Raw genomic sequence first — 20,548 nt, 5'->3', positions numbered from 1 at the left:
GCACTTAACCCATGAAAGGTCCAAATTGTCATGCATTGTTTTCTGGCATATGCCATTTTTGGAGATAAGGATGATAGTATGGGAATGTACTGGGTACGGATTTAAAAATACCTGCTTTGAATAACCTTGAAAACAAGATGTAAGAGCTTGAGGTGGTGGGGTGGAAAACTCCATTGTTTTTAAAGTGTCACTAAACACATAAAAAAAACTATCAATAAATGGTTATTACATGCGGTTTATACTCAGTCACTGTGAGATTAGTTTTCTGTATTTTGCCAAAAAATAGGTTATCCTGCTGCTCTCTATCCCCTCCTCCTGTCCATGTCCCCAATTCAGCAACAGATTTTGCAGAACAGTGTTGGCAGTTCTGCACATGCTCAGTTTTCAGTGAGTTTCTATGCGGAGCATTTCCTCCCCATTCCATCTGAGCAGCCCATGTGACTATAGAGTCACACATGTGGGTGTATACACAGTGGTAAATGACAGGCCATTCCCTTCCTCCTCTTCTATGCCCACTAACCAGCTAAACACAATGGGGGCGAGATATAACATGTAGATTGATGGAGGCTTTGCCTCATTCTTATTCTAAGATGCAGGCTGGAGGGGTGTGACACAGTCTGATGGGCAGAGATCCGCCCACACCATTGTATTGCCAAAAAAATAATAAAGATCTGATTTGAAATATATATTTGTATAACAATTTAAAAATATCTGTGGATATTAAATAATTATTTTTACTTTGTTTTTGTTTTTAACATGTGACCAGCAGCAGAGGACTAGAAGCTTGTCCTGCTTATGTTTCCCTGCTGAAAGGATGAAAAATAGCTGTGTCATGTGACAACTGTATATCAATTAGAAAAATGTTTTTTTTTTTTATTAAAATAAATTTCAGTGGCATCATCCATATACAGAAATAAAAGGGACAATGTAAATTAAACAGTGTGCGTTTAATATTAATTTAATTGTCCATTCATAAAAAATAATGGTGCTCCAGTTCACAGCCCATGTGCACTTCAATGATATGGGTATGCAGGAGCAGACTAGTGTCAAAGGGAAATATCTTTAGGTGGACTTAAAGGGGTTGTAAAGGTTTAATTTATTTTTTAAAATATCAAACATGTCCTACTTACCTCCTCTGTGCAAAGGTTTTGCACAGAGTGGCCCCAATCCTCCCCCCAGCAGCACTCCTGCCTCCTCCTCTCCGTCAAGTGCCCCCACGGAGACCCACATTCCCTGGGGACACTCGTGTGGGTGTGCTCCCAAGTCCTGCTGCTGCATCCAATGACACAGACAGCTAGGCTCGTCGCCGCCCCCCCTTCAGTCACTGGCTTTGACAGCAGCGGGAGCCAATGCTCCTGCTGCTATCAATCCAGCCACTGAGGACCCTAGACAGTGGCTGGAGCTGCTCTGCTAGTCCCCATCGCTGGAACGATCGCGTTCAGGTAAGTGAAAGGGTGGCTGCTGCACTACAAAAGGTCTTTCACCTTAATGCATAGAATGCAGTAAAGTAAAAAAACTTAAGGGTTTACAGCCCCTTTAAACTCAAAACGTAAGAAATGGCAGTTTACCAATCATTAGATGTGATGATTGCATTCGTTTTCTTTTTTTTAGGCTTTTCTCCCTCTGTTTCGCCTAGTGATCTCGCCAGTAACACACTACCTGTATTAAAGTCAGCAGCTACAAAAATCAGATATGCACCTGTTCCACGATCCAGCGATGCGGTCGAACGAAGCCCCACTCCTCTCCACGGCATCCGGCATTCTGACTGTGGGCACCCAGCTGTGGCTTCACAGCCGGGCACGCACTGCACATGCGCGGGGCACGCTATGATTGGCCTGGCAATCTTCTGGGACCTGTGACGTGTCCCAGAAGATTACACTGAGGGAGGGGTGAACTTCCTTTTGGCGCTGCCGAGCACCGGGAGGAAGCGAGAGCTGAGTGTCCCTGTAGAAATGGTATCCTCCCCCCCCCCCCCAAAAAAAAATGACATGCCAAATGTGCCAGCTAACATATTCTAAGCAGTTACAGCAACATTTTTTTCCCATTTTAAGACAAAGGTTTTATATAAATAAAAGTGGACCATTTTAAAGCACACCGTCAATGTCATAATGGTTTATCTCAACCCTCAGCCCCGCCGCTACGCTGCATCCCGCCGCAACGCCGCCGCCGCTTGGTTAATACGGGCGGGGAACATTACAGCTTTCATTTGAATAGCTGTAGTGTTTCTCGCCGCGCCGCGTATAGACACTCCCCCTTGCTCGGGATTGGACGGGTGATCTGTCCAATGCCGAACAAGGGGGAGTGTCTATACGCGGCGCGGCGAGAAACACTACAGCTATTCAAATGAAAGCTGTAATGTTCCCCGCCCGAATTAACTAAGCAGCGGCGGCGCGGCAGCATCTAGGTATGGGGGACATGGCTGCTTATATGGGGGGGGACATGGCTGCATATATGGGGGGGGGGGACATGGCTGCATATATGGGGGGGGACATGGCTGCATATATGGGGGGGGGGACATGGCTGCATATATGGGGGGGGGACATGGCTGCATATATGGGGGGGGGGACATGGCTGCATATATGGGGGGGGGACATGGCTGCATATATGGGGGGGGGGACATGCCTGCATATATGGGGGGAGACATGCCTGCATATGTGTGGGAGACATGCCTGCATATGTGTGGGAGACATGCCTGCATATGTGTGGGAGACATGCCTGCATATGTGTGGGAGACATGCCTGCATATGTGTGGGAGACATGCCTGCATATGTGTGGGAGACATGCCTGCATATGTGTGGGAGACATGCCTGCATATGTGTGGGAGACATGCCTGCATATGTGTGGGAGGACATGCCTGAATATGTGTGGGAGGACATGCCTGCATATGGGGGGGGGGGGACATGGCTGCATATGGGGGGGGGGGACATGGCTGCATATGGGGGGGGGGGCATGGCTGCATATGGGGGGGGGCATGGCTGCATATGGGGGGGACATGGCTGCATATAGGGGGGGGGACATGGCTGCATCTGTGGGGGGACATGGCTGCATCTGTGGGGGGACATGGCTGCATCTGTGGGGGGACATGGCTGCATCTGTGGGGGGACATGGCTGCATCTGTGGGGGGACATGGCTGCATTTGGGGACACATTTTAAAAAAAGTATCGGTATTCGGTATCGGCGAGTACTTGAAAAAAAAGTATCGGTACTTGTACTCGGTCCTAAAAAAGCGGTATCGGGACAACCCTACCTCTAACTGCTAAATCTGCAGGGCAGCTTGTTTTGTCAGAAAACAACAGACTGGCATGTTTACTAGGTGAATATAAAACAAAAAAAGCCTAAAAAAGAAAACGAATGCAGCCACCGCATCTACAAATTGGTAAGATGCAGTATAAAACCGTTTGAATGCTTTAGGATGTTCAGATTATTACCTAAAGTCCAATCACCTCATCTTGCTACAGTATATGATCAAATTCAGCGGTGACACACAGACTAAGCAAAAAATACTGGTGGTTATGTAAGCCTCTGCCGTGTCATTCCCTCATCTTGATTTATAGTTTATAGAAGAAAGAGGAAATGCTTTCTAATACACCACACTGAAATATTACTACTTTAAAAAAAAGGAATAAAAGATATAATGTTAAAAAATATAGCCCGTCTTGATTATTATGCTTACTGTGCTAGCCAGCTCCTATCTGTGGGGGAGTAAGACTATTCTCTCTCCCCCCTCTTCCCACATCTTCTGAGGCTAGTGCTGGCCTGACCATGCAGGCGGAGGCTGCAGGCCCTAGAGGGATTAGCAGAGAGACAGAAAGCTGCCAAGAGATCCAGGTGTGAAAGGCTGGCACACCCCTTCTCCACATCTCATTGGTTACAGCTCAGAGCCTGCAGCCAGATACTGCAGCTGTAACCCCTTCAACGCCACCGTCAAGGCAATGCCGCAAATGACAACACACACAAACACTTCTATTTCACTCTGCCACCTACAGTGCTTAGTTACTGCTAACATGTAGGAAAGTATCCCGCTGTGCTTCGCTTTATAAATGTGATGCAATCATGATACTTATCCTATCATATGCCGTTCTTTCAAAATACATATTTTCACATCTTCCAAAATTGGCATTCACCTAAAAAGAAAACGGCACCATTCACACATGCTCGTGACAGAATGCTTAGCTTAGTAGTAGATGTAGTTGTCTTTTGCTACATCATAGTACAGCACAGTTTACACATTACGGTTTTATGATATGATCTGCGCGAGGGCAAAGAAACAAGCAAAAAAAGTCTGGGACAGCTGGTCAGTCAGCACTCAGACTAAATAGCCAGATTTGAAAAAGCTCAATTAGCAAGGTTGGACAGTGTCCGAACATTCTGTCGGATTGCAGTGTACTTTAGCTAACATTTTCAGCCAGTCGCATTTTACAATTAAGTGCTCATGTAGACACAGACTTGCTTTTCATTCTGAAATAAAGGCTGCCCAGCTCCAGTTCTCTGAAGCATCCAGATGAATATTACGCAACCTATGGTCAAGGTAGCCGCCATCTTGTACATGGGTGCTGGTGAAAGTGGGCTAAAACAGTAAGTGGAAAGGACATATTAACTTGGTTTGAACTTCATATATAAGCCTGACTAAGTTATGAAGCCTTTGTAAATATCCAGGTGCTGTCCAGGATGACGGAGCGTGTGACCTCCTCGTAGGATGGCGTTTTCAGGCATGGACACTGTCACCCTACTAGGAGAAAGAGATGAACCACTTTAATACTGGGCACTTTCCCTTCCTTCCTGCCCAGACCAATTTTCAGCAAATTCTTATTTTTTTTTTGTCAGATAGAGCTTTCTTTTGATGGTATTTAATCACCGCTGGGTTTTAGTAAACAAATAAAAGAAACTGAACACTTTGGAAAAAAAAATAATAATAATCTTACTTTCTGTTATAAAATTTAGCAAATAAGTAATTTTTCTCCTTCAATGATATGCGGTCATGAGGCTGCACTGATGGGGCTCCACTGATAACCAGGGCACTAATGATCAGTGCCCGGATTATCAATGCACATGTGCCCTGTCAAAATTGCCAGTTACCAGCTCTCCTTTCCTCACGCTGTGATAGCACATGAGGAAAGGAACGGCGATAACCGGCAAGTTGGTTTACATGTGATCAGCTGTGATTGGACACAGCTGATCACATTGTAAAGGGCCGCTGTGATAGCCCCTTTACTGCAATCTGGGATCAGCTGTGTTCGAAGAGAATGCCGGACACGTGCCCCAGAGGGCACACACAGGGGCGTGGTTCTGGGAGGACATCCATAAGCCAAGCCTGGAGGCCGGCTTTCTAGCATTAATGAGTGTAGAAAGGACTGGACCTGAGAACCCTCGTTTCTTCAAAATCCTCCACTCAATCTAATGCAGTGCAGATCGCACAGGAATAGATTCTTCCCCAGCCACATAGTTTGGGGAAAATGAAAGGGGGGGATGCGGAATTTGAATTTTACACATTACTTCCAGGTCAGCAAGAAGACCGCCTAGGTGATCAGTGCGGAAGTTCGCCCCCCCCCCACCTTTCTCCATAGCCTCTTGGGACACCTTACAGGTCCCAGGAGACTGCAGGACCATTAACGGGGTGCAACGCGGCTCTTACATGCGCAGTGGACAGCCGGCTGTGAAGCCGCAAGAAATCACAGCCGGCTTCCCAGTTAACAAGCCGACACCTTGCCAAAAAGACTGTCAAAGAGCTGGGTTGGGAGAGAACATTGCTAGATACTCAGACAGCCAAGTGTGTATTTTTGAAAAGTCAGCAACTACAGTATTTGTAGCTGCCGACTTAAATTTTTATTTACAAGGTGAAGATTCTCTTTAATGAACATTTAACCCTTGCAGTGAGGGGGCAGCCGCCCTGCAAAGGAGCATTTTACCTTTCCCCGGCGTTCAGCTTTAGGTGCAGGTACACTTCTAAGTAAATACCTCCTTTGCAATAGATTTAAATCAATTTTATGCAAACGTTTAAAAAAAATTGGGTATTTTCGTGCTATCTCATGTGTAGCTAAGGCAGAATAGTCTTAAATACACACACACACACACACACACACACACACAGCTTTCTGAATCTGATGAAGAACAAGGAGAATTTGGCAGAAGACTTGCATCATGGGATGGATGCTCCTTTTCTGGTTTCCATGAACTATGCATAATTTATTCTTAGTAACTAAAAAAAAAACAGAAAATAACCAAAAAGGGAACTTCCTCTGTTTTCTTCCTCATTACAATGCGACACAAAAATCCTCACCAATGACTCTCGAAAGCAAGCATAAGCTTTTTTTTTTAAACTTGACACACCTTAAGTATTTGGAACTTAGGTCTACTGCTAGAGATGTGGCAGATTATCCAGTGCAAACTTACCTCTTTCTCTAGCTTGATCCGAATTTTTTAATTTCCCTAATGTCCATGAATGTGTAATCTACCTTGTACATTGTAAAGCGCTGCACAAGCTGTTGGCACTATATAAATCCTGAATAATAATAATAAATGTATGCGATGGAGGACGTTATCCCTGTAAGGGCCCTTACTCACCAGATGTAGTTGGATGCATTTTGAACTGTACTCCAACCGATCGACATCCCCAAATCAAGGTAATCCTTGGCATAGTTCACATCATTATAATATGTAAAGTACTAGAGCACTGCTATGTAAAATATAATATATAATGTGAAACTAGAATAGCTGCACCATTAAAATAGCGATCTCACACTTAAAGCGGTGGTTCACTCTCCATAACAACTTTTTAGCATAAAATGAGGCATAGTAGCGCGAGCTACAGTATGCCTGTCTTTATTTTTTTATCCCCGTACTCACTGTGCACTCGTAGAGACAAGATTACGACTCCCCGCGGGGAATGGGCGTTCCTATGGAGAGGGAAGGTGATTGATGGCCGGCTCTGGTACGTCACGCTCCCCGAAGACAGCCGGAACAGGTCTTGGCTCTTCACGGCGCTATACGGCGCCTGCGCACAGACTATGCGCAGGCGCCTTGAAGCGCCAAGTCCTATTTCGGCTATTTCCGGAGAAGCGTGACGTGCCAGAGCCGGCCGTCAATCACCTTCTCTCTCTCCATAGGAATGCCCATTCCCCGCGGGGAGTCATAATCTTGTCTCTACGAGTGCACAGTGAGTACGGGGATAAAAAAATAAAGACAGGCATACTGTAGCTCGCGCTACTATGCCTCATTTTATGCTAGAGAAAAAAATATATATATTTTTTTTTATTAATAGGGTGAACCCCCGCTTTAACTTGGTTATAAAATCTAAAAGAGAAAGGTACGCTAATTCAATTAGTGAGAGTATCCAAACAATCTATATTTCAGCAACATAAACATAAATAAAGTGAAGCAATAGTAGTACAACACACACAATGGTAAATATTTAATGTAGTTTGAATGAAAAGTCCCATAGAGTTGATGAATCTAGGATTCTTCCTTAAACACCTTGCTCCAATAAGTGCTAAAATTCAGTGATAAAAAAAACCCACCGCTCACCACCCCTTATCCGAGCATGCAGCCTGGCAGGTCAGGAAAGCAGGTGGGGACAAGCAAAGCGCACCCCTCCTAAACCGTACCAGGCCGCACGCCCTCAACATGGGGGGGGGGGGTAGGGGGGCCCTGCATTCCCCACCCCAAAGAACCTTGTCCCCATATTGATGAGGACAATGGCCCCTTCCCGACAACCAACGGGGCTGCAAGCGGAGGGCTTATCGGAATCTGGGAGCCCCGTTTAATAACCAACCTATGTGTATGGGGTGTACATTGTACCCCTTACCCATGCACCGGAAAAAAAAAGTGCCAACAAACACACTACACAGGTTTTTAAAGTAATTTATTAGGCAGCTCCGGGGGTCTCTTCCGCCTTCTCCCCTCTCCGGCCTCTTCTCCGCTCTCTCCGGTTCTCCTCTGCTTTCTTCTGCTCTTTTGCTAGCTCTTGCCCGTTGTCTTTTTCCCTCTGCTCTTCTTCCGATGTTGACTCAATGCTATTTCCCGCTGTAATGCTGTGTGCGGCATTAGTGGCATTACAGCGACTTATCTTGGCATGGGGCGTGGTCACTGGGCGATGTCATCTGGTGACCCCGCCCCCTTATGACGTCACCGCCCAGGGCATGATGGGGTGACGTTATAAGGGGCGGGTCACCGGATGACATCACCCGGCGACCCCGCCCCATGCCAAGATAAGTCGGCGCACACGGCATTACAGCGGGAGAGAGCATCGAATCAACATCGGAAAAAGACAACGGAGAAGACCAAGCAAGAGCAAACAAAAGAGCAGAAGAAAGCGGAGGAGACCCGGCAGAAGACATCGGACAGCGGGAGAAGAATCGGAGAGAGCGGAGAAGAGACCGGAGAGGGGAGAAGGCGGAAGAGACCCCCGGAGCTGCCTAATAAATTACTTTAAAAACCTGTGTAGTGTGCTTTATTGTTGACACTTTTTTCAGGTGAATGGGTAGGGGCACAATGGACCCCATACTCATTCACATTAGCCCCCCGCCCGCAGACCTCGACAACCAACGACCAGGGTTGTTGGTAAGGAGCCCTTGTCCTCATCAACATGGGGACATGGTGCTTTGGGGTGGGGGGTGCAGGACCCCCCTTACCCAAAAGCATCCAACCCCCCCCCCCATGTTGGAGTGCATGCGGCCTGGTATGTCTCAGGAGGGGGGGGTGCTCTGTTGTCCCCACCCCCTTTCCTTACCAGCCGGGTTGCATGCTCAGATAAGGGTCTGGTATGGATTTTAGGTTCCCCCTATAATCCATACCAGACAGACCGAAGCGCCTGGTGTGCTCATGGAGGGGGAAGCCATGCCATTTTTTTTATTTTATTTTTTAATTGCCGTGGAGCTTCCCTTTATGCACAAGTCGCATGCCAAATTCGGATTCGTTAATACAGGGATCCGACTTTGATCCGACTTCAGAAAAAAAAAGTAGTGCAGGAACTACTTAAAGTCGTGCTGATATGAATGGTAGTAATTGAAAATCGTGGAGAATGACTTGTAATAAGATTTTGCAGTCCAAATTTTTGAGCTGGAGCGTTTTTACAGCTCTAATGCTGGAGCTTCAGAATGCACTGGTCCTGGTTTTTTTTGCAGCATAAAAACGGCTCAGCCATCTACAGCTCAAAAACATCATGGTGGGCATGAGGCCATAGACTAACATGGAGAGCCGTTTTTAATCTGCAAAAAACGCTCAGAAAAGTGGCTGTAAAAAAGTCCAAAAACGTCCATGGAAATGAAGCCTAAGTGTGAAAGGGGCCTAAAAGGTTTCCATACAAAAAAAATAAAAAAAAATAAAACACATACACCTTTTACAATAACATTTATCTGCTCTTCCTTGAGCCTCCAAACAATTCCACCAACGTTCATTTCATCTAACACAATTACCTTCTTTACATTAATTTCCTTCCCTTTCTTTAATGGTGTGTTTAACCTCCCCTTATACCCTATTTATCCTGAAGCTGTCATGGGGTTTTCTATCCAACTTGCCCATACTCTCTCATATTTCTCTCTATGTCCTCTATTGCAGTACTTCTCCCTATATAGTGGCAAATTATCATTTATTCGATTTTTTCAATGTGCTACCGAAGGGGCTTCTACCCTTTTCCAATTTAAAACTATAATTTTCCTAGCGTAAAACAATAATAGGCCCACCTGTATTCTCCTTCCTGTCGTAACAAGCTTCTTCCCTACCAGTCCCAATAGGCAGATCTCTGCCTCCTGAGCCAAGGTTATTGGTGTTACTATAGCGATTATTCTCAGGACTTCCCTCCAGAATACCAGTCTTTGGGCATAACCAAAATATGTGCATAACATTTCCTGGAATGTCTGCACATCTCCAGCAGTTCTGAGGGTTTGATGGAGAGATCTTATATGGTGTATAAATTATTATTTATTTTTTTGGGGTGGGGAGGGGGGACATAGGGTGAGTGACCAACACTCCCTCGAGACCAAGGTGCTGCTCCGAAGGTGGTAGATGAAAGCCTCGGGGCCGTGAAGGAGATAGCACCTTGGCCAGAATAGGGGAGATCAGAAATGGAACAGGAGGTAATAACAGAGATTGTGAGATGTTTAGGTGATGATATAAACAAAGGTTACAATATTGAAGATATTGAAAGAGCTGTACATGTTATTTTTTGTATGTGAAAAGAGAAAAGACATAAAAAATAAAGAATTATAAATAAAAAAATAAAAAAAAAACCTGTCAGGGTTCAACCATCTCCCCACCGTCACCAGCCGTGTAGCTAAATAATAGACTCTGTTGTTACCTTGAAATTTTCCTGGCTGCACAACCAGATTTGTCCAAAGTAACAATGAAACTATTTTTCAATGCACATTTAAGGAGACTAAAAAGAACAAAGATACAACAGCGGTGTTATCCTTCAGCAGTTTAAAAAAACACTAGATTAGAGGTGTGATCGGACCCGAAGGGTCTTCCCTTAAGGTGAGCGGGTAATTCACCAGTAGGTGGCGGAGGTGTGTTTTTTTTTTTATCACCAAATTTTAGCAATAAATCACACTTATTAGAGCGAGGTGTTTAAGGAAGAATCCTGGATTCATCAGCTCTATGGGACTTTGTTCACTCGAACTATATTACATATGTACCATACTACTATTGTTTCACTTTATTTTTGTTTATGTCGCTGAAATATAGAGTGTTTGGATACTCTCACTGATTGAATTAGCGCACCATTCTCTTTTAGATTTTATAGTTCACATCAGTGCCGTGCAGTTAAAAAAAAAAAAAAAAAAATTCTTCCACACTGCAAATGCAGGGAAAGCACTACAAACGCACCAGACCCCTTTAAAGAAAGCCAAAAATGTATAGCAAAATGCACTGCAAACACAGTGCTAAATGCAGAACAAAAAACACGCAAAATGCATTCAAGCGCACTTCAAATGCATGTACATGAAAACACACAATTATGTGAAGTTTTTGGTGTGAATGGGCCCTACAAGTTTAAGGGCCCATTCACACCGGAAACTTCACATTTACTGCGTGTTTTTTGCATGCACATTTGAATGCATTTAAAGGGACTTTTTATTCGCATTTACAATTCATTTTTTTCTAAGCGTTTGTCCTTTGAGGTTGCTTCCTTCATTGTTTTACTTTTTGGGATAAATATTTTACATACATGAATGAAAGCTGGTCATTGTAAGCACCCCTGTCAGGGTTAAATAGTTTGTCTCGACCCTCTAACTGCCACTTTCGCTAGAATGCATGGTCTATTATTGAAAAAAAAAGCCTAAAAAAATAAAATGAATGCACGTCTAAGAAATTGTTAACCACGATTTAATACATTTTTGGTTTTTGGGTATGATACCGCTTTAACCACTTGACACCCGCACGCCGTCATATGACGTCCAAAACGGGGACCTGTTATCCTGGGTGGACGTCATATGACGTCCTGGGCTTTGCGGGGGATATCTCAATGATGCCTGCACCCGGAGGCATCATTGAGATATCATTTTTTAGCGGCGGCGATCCTGCGCACCGTAAGAACGATCATAGCGGCGGTTACAGGCGGCGGGAGGGGACATCCCCCCCTCCCGCCGCCATCCGGTGCTTCTCCGGGCTCTCCCGTCCCACCGGGGGCCCGGAGAGATGATCGCCGTCCGCCGGATGTTTGCGATAGAGAAGACTGGTGATGCGATGTGATGACGTCACGCCCGGGTCCCCGTAAGTAAACAAACCGCAATTGCGGCTAGTTTGAATGAGATCTGTGAATTTTTTTTCACGATCTCATTCTTTCCAGCCTGGAGGAGAGATGTGAGGTCTTATTGACCCCGCATCTCTCCTTAAAGAGGACCTGTCACACACATTCCTATTACAAGGGATGTTTACATTCCTTGTAATAGGAATAAAAGCGATTTAAAAAAAAAAAAAAGTGTAAAAAAAAAAAAAAAAAAAAAAAAAAAAAAGAAAAAAAAAAAAAAAAAAAAAATAATAATAAAAAAATTAAAATGCCCCTGTCCCCGGTAGCTCGCGCTCAGAAGCGTACGCACACGTAAGTCCCGCCCACGTATGTAAACGTCGTTCAAACCACACATGTGAGGTGTCGCCACGTGCGTTAGAGCGCGTGCAACAATTCTAGCACTAGACCTCCTCTGTAACTCTAAACTGGCAACTTGTAAAAATTTTAAAGTGTAGCCTATGGAGATTTTTAAGTAACGAAGTTTGACGCCATTCCATGAGTGTACGCAATTTTAAAGCGTGACATGTTAGGTATCTAGTTACTCGGCGTAACATCATCTTTCATATTTTACCAAAAAATTGGGCCAACGTTACTGTTTTGTTATTTTTTAATTTATGAAACCATTTTTTTTACAAAAAAAAGCCGTTTGAAAAATTATTGCGCAAATACGGTGCAAGATAAAAAGTTGCAATGACCGCCATTTTATTCCCTAGGGTGTCTGCTAAAAAAACATATATAATGTTTGGGGGTTCTGAGTAATTTTCTAGCAAAAGAATGATGATTTGTACATGTAGGAGAGAAGTGCCAGAATAGGCCCGGGAAGGAGGTGGGTTTTAAAGCCCGGTATTGAAGTGGTTAAAAAAGGTATTCATTCCTGTCCTGGAGCATGATCTTCATGCCACATTTCAGAACAAAAAAAATCACCAAGAATTTTGAATTTTAAGCTTGCCAATTACAGCACTGTACTGAGATCTGACGAGTGGGAATCTACAAGTCACGCGGTCACGAGAAACGAAGAAAAGTGCTTTGCATACATTTATTGCATACATTTATTCACACAAAGAACCAAGGTATACAGACATAGATTTAAAGTAATTTAAGTGTTATAGAAATGTTAGGATTCACACAACAAAGCAACGTAACAGTTTAATGCCTTCTTTTCCACAAGGACATGTATTGTCCTGACTATACTGCCAATGTATTCATAGTTTGAAGAATAACTGCACATATCACTTAAAGTGGAGCTCCGTCTGGAAGAAAAGAAAAAAAAAGTTGGCAGCTAGAAAAACTGTAGCTGCTGACTGCTGCTGTCGGCACCCCAAGCCAATTCGACCATTGGCTTTGGGTGCAGGCGCCGGCATTGCGGTGCATGGGCAAGTTGCGCTGCACTTTCTGAATGGTCCCGCGGTCCTCTGGGACACACACACACGTGGGGAGGAACAGGGATCGGATATATCATAAATCGATGTGCGACGATCTTATCCGGAAGTGGGAGCGGGTACCTGTCAAAAAAAAAAACACCTGCCTTTACAGACACTTTAAAGGAGTTGTAAAGGCAGAAGGTTTTTTAATCTTAATGCATTCTGTGCATTAAGATAAAAAAAACCTGTGTGCAGCAGCCCCCCCCCCCCCCCCCATAATCACCCTAATTACCATGTCCAAGTCCTTGATCCTCTCATGCCATCCAGGAAACTACTACTTTTTTGAGACATAGCAGAGGCGCCATTGCTTACGCGGCAGTCAAAGTCAGTCATCCAATCAGGGGAGAGAGTGGGTGGGGCCAGGTCGGGGCTCCATGTCTAAATGGATACACAAAGCTCTGACTCAGCTTGGGTGCCCCCTGTAGAGAGCTGCTGGCTGAGGGGCACTCAAAAGGAGGGAGGGGCCAAGAGCAGCAAAGAGGGACCCAAGAAGAGGAGGATCCAGGCTGTTCTGTGCAAAACCAACTACACAGGAGGAGATAAGTATAACATGTGGTATTAAACCCAAAGCCAAGAATGTTATATATTGCAGCTTACCAATTCTAAGATGTGGTGGCTGCAGCATTATTATTATTTGTATTTATTTTTGAAACATTTACCCTTTGTTTGATCCAGCCAGTAACACCTCCTGTATTAAAGTGCCCCCACTCTGGATGAAGAAGCACAGGGGATAGTTTTAGATGTACTAGATTTAAATACACTATAAAATTGAAGCCAAACTCCAGCTTACACTTTATATGTTATTACAGTAACAGTTTTTTTCCCCCTTTGAGATAACAGTTTTACATGAATAAATAAAAGCTGATCATTGTAAGCTAGTCTTAGATGGTTTGTCTCATATCTGTAACTGGAAAGTCTGCAGGAGAGCTTGTTCTTTTGAAAAACAACAGCCTTACTACCTGGATCACCAAGTGAAAAATAAAAGAAAGAAAGGCAAAAAAAGAAAACAAAGGCTGCTTTCACACTGAGGCGCTTTGCAGGCGCTATTGCGCTAAAAATAGCGCCTGCAATGCGCCCTGAAAGAGCCGCTCCATTCTATCCAGTGTGAAAGCCTGAGGGCTTTCACACTGGAGCATTGCGCTGGCAGGAGGGTAAAAAAAACTCCTGCCAGCCGCATCTTTGAGGCGCGGTATAATTACCACTCCTACAGCGCCTCTGCCCATTGAAATCAATGGGGTAGCGCCTCCAAAACGCTGCAAAGCAGCGTTTTTGCGGGCAGTTTTAACCCTTTTATGGCCACTAGCGGGGTTAAAATCACCCCGCTAGCGCCCGCAAATCGCGGCAAAAACGATGGTATAGCGGCGCTAAAAATAGCAGCGCTATACCACTTCAGTGTGAAAGTAGCCCAATACAGCCATCACATATAATAATTGGTAAGCTGCAATATAATATATGGTTTACGTTTGGATTTAATACCACTTTTAGTTGGATATACACTAGCAAAAAAAAATTGTCTAAGCAAGTTTTTCAATCATATAATTGCTATGTGGTCAAATCGGCATTCGTTTTTGAGCAGCAAAAAAACTGGAAAGAGCAAAATGGAAAAAAATTCTCAAACAAATTTCAAACCATGCATGTGGTTTTCATTTGAGAAATTACTCATTCCAAAGCAGATAAAATCAAATAAAAAACATTTAAGTACTTGTAAACGACATTTGTCCAGGCATCAATTGTATAAAAGAAAAATTGTATGAATGCTCGTATGAAAATCTACTCGTTTATAGCCAACTTTACACTTCGTGCACTGGGTCTTATTTGCTTATCATTTAAATTTGCGTGATCTAGCTTTATCTTCTATAATGTTTAAATTACACAGCCTGGCTCAAAATAAAGCAAATTACACAGGCACGTTGCAAATGTAAGGGCTTGGTGAGCATCATCTGTCTACAGAGTAATCAGTATCACCTCTGTTGACGATCATAAATTACTGTGTCCAGGATACAGTATAGTAAAAAGGGATTTCACAAACAGTCTCGTGCTGGCAAGCAGCTGCACCTAATATCCCATCCACTCAAGCTTGAGATTATGTGATATGATATTACACTGTACTGTATAACATTTGAATTTGATTTGTAATTTACTGATGTGCTGGCAGCAGTTTTTCAAAATTTTTAATGCAAGTTTGATTTTAAATCAATATATGAAAAGGTATTCAGTCTGTCAGTTCCAATTCGGTTCACAATTTTAGAGATTGTAAATAGGATCAAAGACCACATGAACACAGAACAAAAACTATAGCAGTGTCTATAAATTTCCATGGACAACTGGTGTAATGTGATTTAAAAAAAGTTATGGAAAAAAAAATGTTTTTCATTTTTTAAATTGTAAAAAAAAAAATTACATCCGAGCACATAAAACATTGATTGCAATACACAATACATATTGCCCCACACACTGTAATAACAGCAATAATTCTAGAACTATAGACCTCTTCCGCAACGCTAAATTGATGACCTATAGGGGGCTTTAAAGCATTGCCTATGGAAAATATAGGGTACTGAAGTTTGTCGCCATTTCACGGCACACGTAAATTGGTTCGACACGTTGAGTATCTATTTACACAATGCAGCCTTTTTTATATTTTACCAAAAAATTGCCTATATTTATTGCATTTGTGTGCCCTAAAATTAACTTCAGTGTGTTTCTTTTTGCGGATGCGGTAAAAAGCGATCTCATACAGTAGCATTATATCAGAATGAGACAGCTGTCTGATTTTTAAATAAATGTAATTAAATAAAAGCCATAAATTACTTATAATTGCCCACCTCGTGGGACTGGCAAGGTAAGTATATAGTAATTGATAGATTTTGTTTTTATTCTGCCATTTTATACACTAAAGAGAAAAAAAAAAGCTTTGTTAGTTTAACCACTTAAGGACCGGACCAATATGCTGCTACATGACCCAAGGGGTTTTTACAATTCGGCACTGCGTCGCTTTAACAGACAATTGCGCAGTCGTGCGACGTGGCTCCCAAACAAAATTGGCGTCCTTTTTTCCCCACAAATAGAGATTTCTTTTGGTGGTATCTGATCACCTCTGTGGTTTTTATTTTTTGCGCTATAAACAAAAATAGGAGCGACAATTTTGAAAAAAAATCAATATTTTTTACTTTTTGCTATAATAAATATCCCCCAAAAACATATATAAAAAAAAAAAAATTTTCCTCAGTTTAGGCCGATACGTATTCTTCTACCTATTTTTGGTAAAAAAAATAAAAAATCGCAATAAGCGTTTATCGGTTGGTTTGTGCAAAATTTATAGCGTTTACAAAATAGGGGATAGTTTTATTGCATTTTTATTAATTTTTTTTTTTTTACTACTAATGGCGGCGATCAGCGATTTTTTTAGTGACTGCGACATTATGGCGGACACTTCGGACAATTTTGACACATTTTTGGGACCATTGTCATTTTCACAGCAAAAAATGCATTTAAATTGCATTCTTTATTGTGAAAATGACAGTTGCAGTTTGGGAGTTAACCACAGGGGGCGCTGTAGGATTTAGTGTTCACTTAGTGTGTGTTTACAACTGTAGGGGGGTGTGGCTGTAGGAATGACGTCATCAATCGAGTCTCCCTATATAAGGGATCACTCGATCGATGCAGCGCCATAGTGAAGCACGGGGAAGCCGTGTTTACATACGGCTCTCCCCGCTCTTCAGCTCCGGGGAGCGATCGCGACGGAGCGGCTATAAACAAATAGCCGCGCCGTCGTCCCGGATCGCTCCCCGAGGGAACCCGACCGCCGCATGTAGCTGGGGGGTCCCGATCGGACCCCCGACCCACGTCTAGGCAGGCACGTACAGGTATGTTGATGTGCCTGTCCATGCCATTCTGCCGACGTATATCTACATGCGGCGGTCGAGAAGTGGTTAAGGCCCCATGCACAAGAAACGCTGGTAAACTCGAGTTCAGAGGCATTTGGGCATTTTTTTCAACTGCCCCTGAACACATTTAATGTTATCCTATGTGTCCATGCACACATTCACGTTTTTTTGCATTTTAAAGCAGTTTTAGGCTCGTTTTTTCAGATGCAAAATTTTGGGTTCAGACGCAAACGTTTTTGCGTTTCAAAGCTTTGGGAGGGTCTACAATGTCTTTGTTATGAACGCTGATAGCCTCAAACGCGGTAAAACTCCGCTAAACGCGGCAAAACGCAGCGAAATTCGAGGCAAAAAAAGGCGTTTTTGTAGGAAAGCGATCGCCTCCGCCAGGACCTTGGTAAAGACCCTTGGACTGGAGGCCAGTCCGAAAGGGAGGGCAGCAAATTGCCAATGATGTACCCCCTGGGCGGAGGTGATCGCGAACCTGAGGAACCTCTGATGGCCCGAATATCGGGACATGGAGATACGCGTCCCTTAAATCTATGGTAACCATGAATACATCCCTCAGTAGAAGCCTCCTGAGGCTGTAAACATTCTCCATACGAAACCTCTTGTGGAGGAGAGAGGTATTCAGGGGTCTCAGATTGATAATCAACCAAAATTTTCCTGATGGTTTTGGGACCACGAAGATATAGGAGTAGACCCCCAAGCCTCTCTGGTTCACAGAATTGATCAGGGCTCCCGTCTTTGCAGTAGAACGGACCGTCTCTATCGCTGCATCAGCTAAATAAGCTAGTGCTCCCTCTATAAGTTGAAGAGATTCCAATAATTCCTTGGAATCTGGAACCTGAGACACCTGTTCCATCAACTTGGAGATCCAAGAATCTGCGTTCCTTGATATGCAGACCGAGGCCAAGGCGGGGCTCAAGGAAGCAATTGGCCTCCCAGGCCTTACGCAAGGAAGTTTTAGCCCGCCGATCCATAGGATCCTTCAAGTTGCCAGCGACCTCAAAGGAGAGGTCCGACTGCTTGGAGACCTGTGCAAGGGGGGTGTCTAATTTAGGCATCTTAAAGAACTTAAGACTCCTCTTCCTCTTTAAAAAGGGACAAACGCCGTTTCCAAGTTTTATATCTTAACAGCCCTTTATCTGGATCGGCCCACTCCCTAAGGATAATGTCCTTACGGACTGATGTACCGGAATGGTTTTAAACTGAGACTTAATTAACCCCTGGAACAACCTATCCTGAGTGGACACCTGTTCCGCTGGTAGAGGAATCCCCTCAGAGGTATAACTGCCTCAAGGAGACCCTCCATCTCGTCGGCAGAAAAGATGTATCTGCCTGTCCTAATATCCTCCTCTTCCTCCTCCGCCTGGTCATCTGCCAACCCCTCTACTTGGGGGGAAATCTGAGCCCTCTGTGACTAAGGAGCCTAGAGATTCTTGGCGGAACCTAAGAAAACGAGAAGAAGAGGAACTACCCTGAGAGGAGGGCCCTGTAGTGGGGGGTTCCAGCTCCCTACACTTAAGAGATAACTGAAAAGTCAGAGCAATAATTCTAGCACTAGACTTCCTCTGTAACTCTAAACTGGTAACCTGTAAAAAAAAGTTAAAGCGTCACCTATGGAGATTTTTAAGAACCGTATTTTGTCGCCATTCCACGAGCGTGCGCAGTTTTAAAACATGTCCTGTTAGGTATCAATTTATTCAGCGTAACATCATCTTTCACATTAAACCAAAAAATTGGGCTAACTTTACGTATTTCTTAATTTTTTATTTAAAAAAAAATATTATTTCAGTCAAAAAACAAATTGCGTTTGTAAGACCACTGTGCAAATACGTTGACATAATGTATTGCAACGACTGCCATTTTATACTCTAGGGCAGCGGTGTCCAAACTTTCTAAACAAAGGGCCAGTTTACTGTCCTTCAGACTTTAGGGGGGCCGGACTGTGGCCACTGGAAATAGAAAAATGTTCCGGTATCAGCAGGATTAAAACAATGCCCCATTTTTTGGTGTCAGTGAGAGGAGTAATGACCCATCGTTGATGTCATTTGAAGGAATTGTGCCCCTTTGTTGGTGTCATTGGGAGGAATTGTGCCCCTTTGTTGGTGTCATTGGGAGGAACTGTGCCCCATTTTTGGTGCAATTAGGAGGAATTGTCCCCCATTTTTGGTGTCAGTAGATGAAATATTGCACCCAAGGGTCAGATAAACACAAATAAAGGGCCACATCTGGCTCACGGGCCGCAGTTTGGAGACACCTGCTCTAGGGTCTCGGCTAAAAAATAAATTTATATATATATATACACACACACACACACACACATACATTATATATATATATATATATATATATATATATATATATATATATACACACATACATATATATACATACAATGTTTGGTGTTCTAAGTGATTTTGTAGTAAAACATATCGATTTTAAGTTGTAAACAACAAATGTCAGAACTAGTTTTGTTCCTTAGGTGGTTAAGTATACCTCAATCTTTATTTGTTTGTTTACATCAATGTACTATAACTTTATTGTAATTGTTAGCAGGGGAAGTGCCAGGCGTTGTGTACCCTTATTTTGCCCACATCACTGCCACCTGCCAAGCTGTCCAAACAAGCTAGACTGGACTCCTTACAGCACTTTCCTCCTAAATACAGTACAAGGAATACAAAGTTCTAAAGGAAGACACCCATGTGAAGTCTGGTGTACAGGCGTAAGTGAACATAGTAGCCTAGTTACTGATACAAGCACTCCCCCACTTACATTTCTATGTATTCATATAAATACCTTAAAGTTACCCCCCTCACCTTATCCCCGGGGTGTCAGCGCCTTTCACCGGGGAAAAAAGCAACACAGACCACTTGGACAGCGCCCCACCAGAACACTCCCCAGGCGCATACTGGTTGGTCAGGATCGTTCCATCCACACCGCTGATTGGCTACGTCTACGTCTGCGCTGCTTTGGATTGGCTCCGAACACTTCCGTCATGTTTTTGATAGGCTAGACTCTGCTTCCTTCCTGGGCACAGCGTACAGCACGTCTTAATAGAGGACGCTTATGAAAATATGACTGTGGCCTTTCCTCAGCGAGGTGTGTAGTATGAGCGACCATGTCTTCGTAGCCCAAGCGTGATAGGCTGCTAAGGGAAAGAGCGCCGATAAAATGACGGCTGAACTGGAGACATAAACGAGCCGTTCCGCGGATCCTATTGGGTTCACGTTGTCTCGTTGTGAGGCGTCTGCTACATCAAAATTGTGCAAAAAGAAATTCCGTTGACGTGCTGAGACTTCTTCTCTGAAATGTGTGGAATCCAATTTCCGTCTCTGCCTCGTATTTTTAGAGAGAAAATTTATTTAGAGGAACTGTTTTGGCTCTTCTAGTTTTAGGCTGTATGCACACTGTCATGGTTCTGGATCGCACATAGAAATGTACATTCTTCAAAAACACGTCACAAACACCATACGACAAACACATTTAAACAGCGCGTGATTCTCCGTGTCCTAAAAAGT

General features: G+C 43.6%; 1 protein-coding gene across 1 annotated transcript in view; it reads right to left on the bottom strand.

Annotated features, from left to right (window-relative positions):
• WASF2 (WASP family member 2) overlaps positions 1-19,956 on the bottom strand; it is a 64,486-nt gene extending 44,530 nt beyond the window's left edge. The window contains exon 1 of the mRNA XM_040337985.1: positions 19,847-19,956. The gene's annotated coding sequence lies outside the window, so the exon portion shown is untranslated. The remainder of the gene's footprint in view (positions 1-19,846) is intronic.
• Between the last annotated feature and the right edge of the window lie 592 nt (positions 19,957-20,548).

Source organism: Rana temporaria, chromosome 2 (assembly GCF_905171775.1).
Source record: "Rana temporaria chromosome 2, aRanTem1.1, whole genome shotgun sequence".
Classification (NCBI taxonomy): Eukaryota; Metazoa; Chordata; class Amphibia; order Anura; family Ranidae; genus Rana; species Rana temporaria.
The sequence above is the reverse complement of the archived record's forward strand: the minus strand, read 5'-3'. Positions and strand labels throughout refer to the sequence as shown.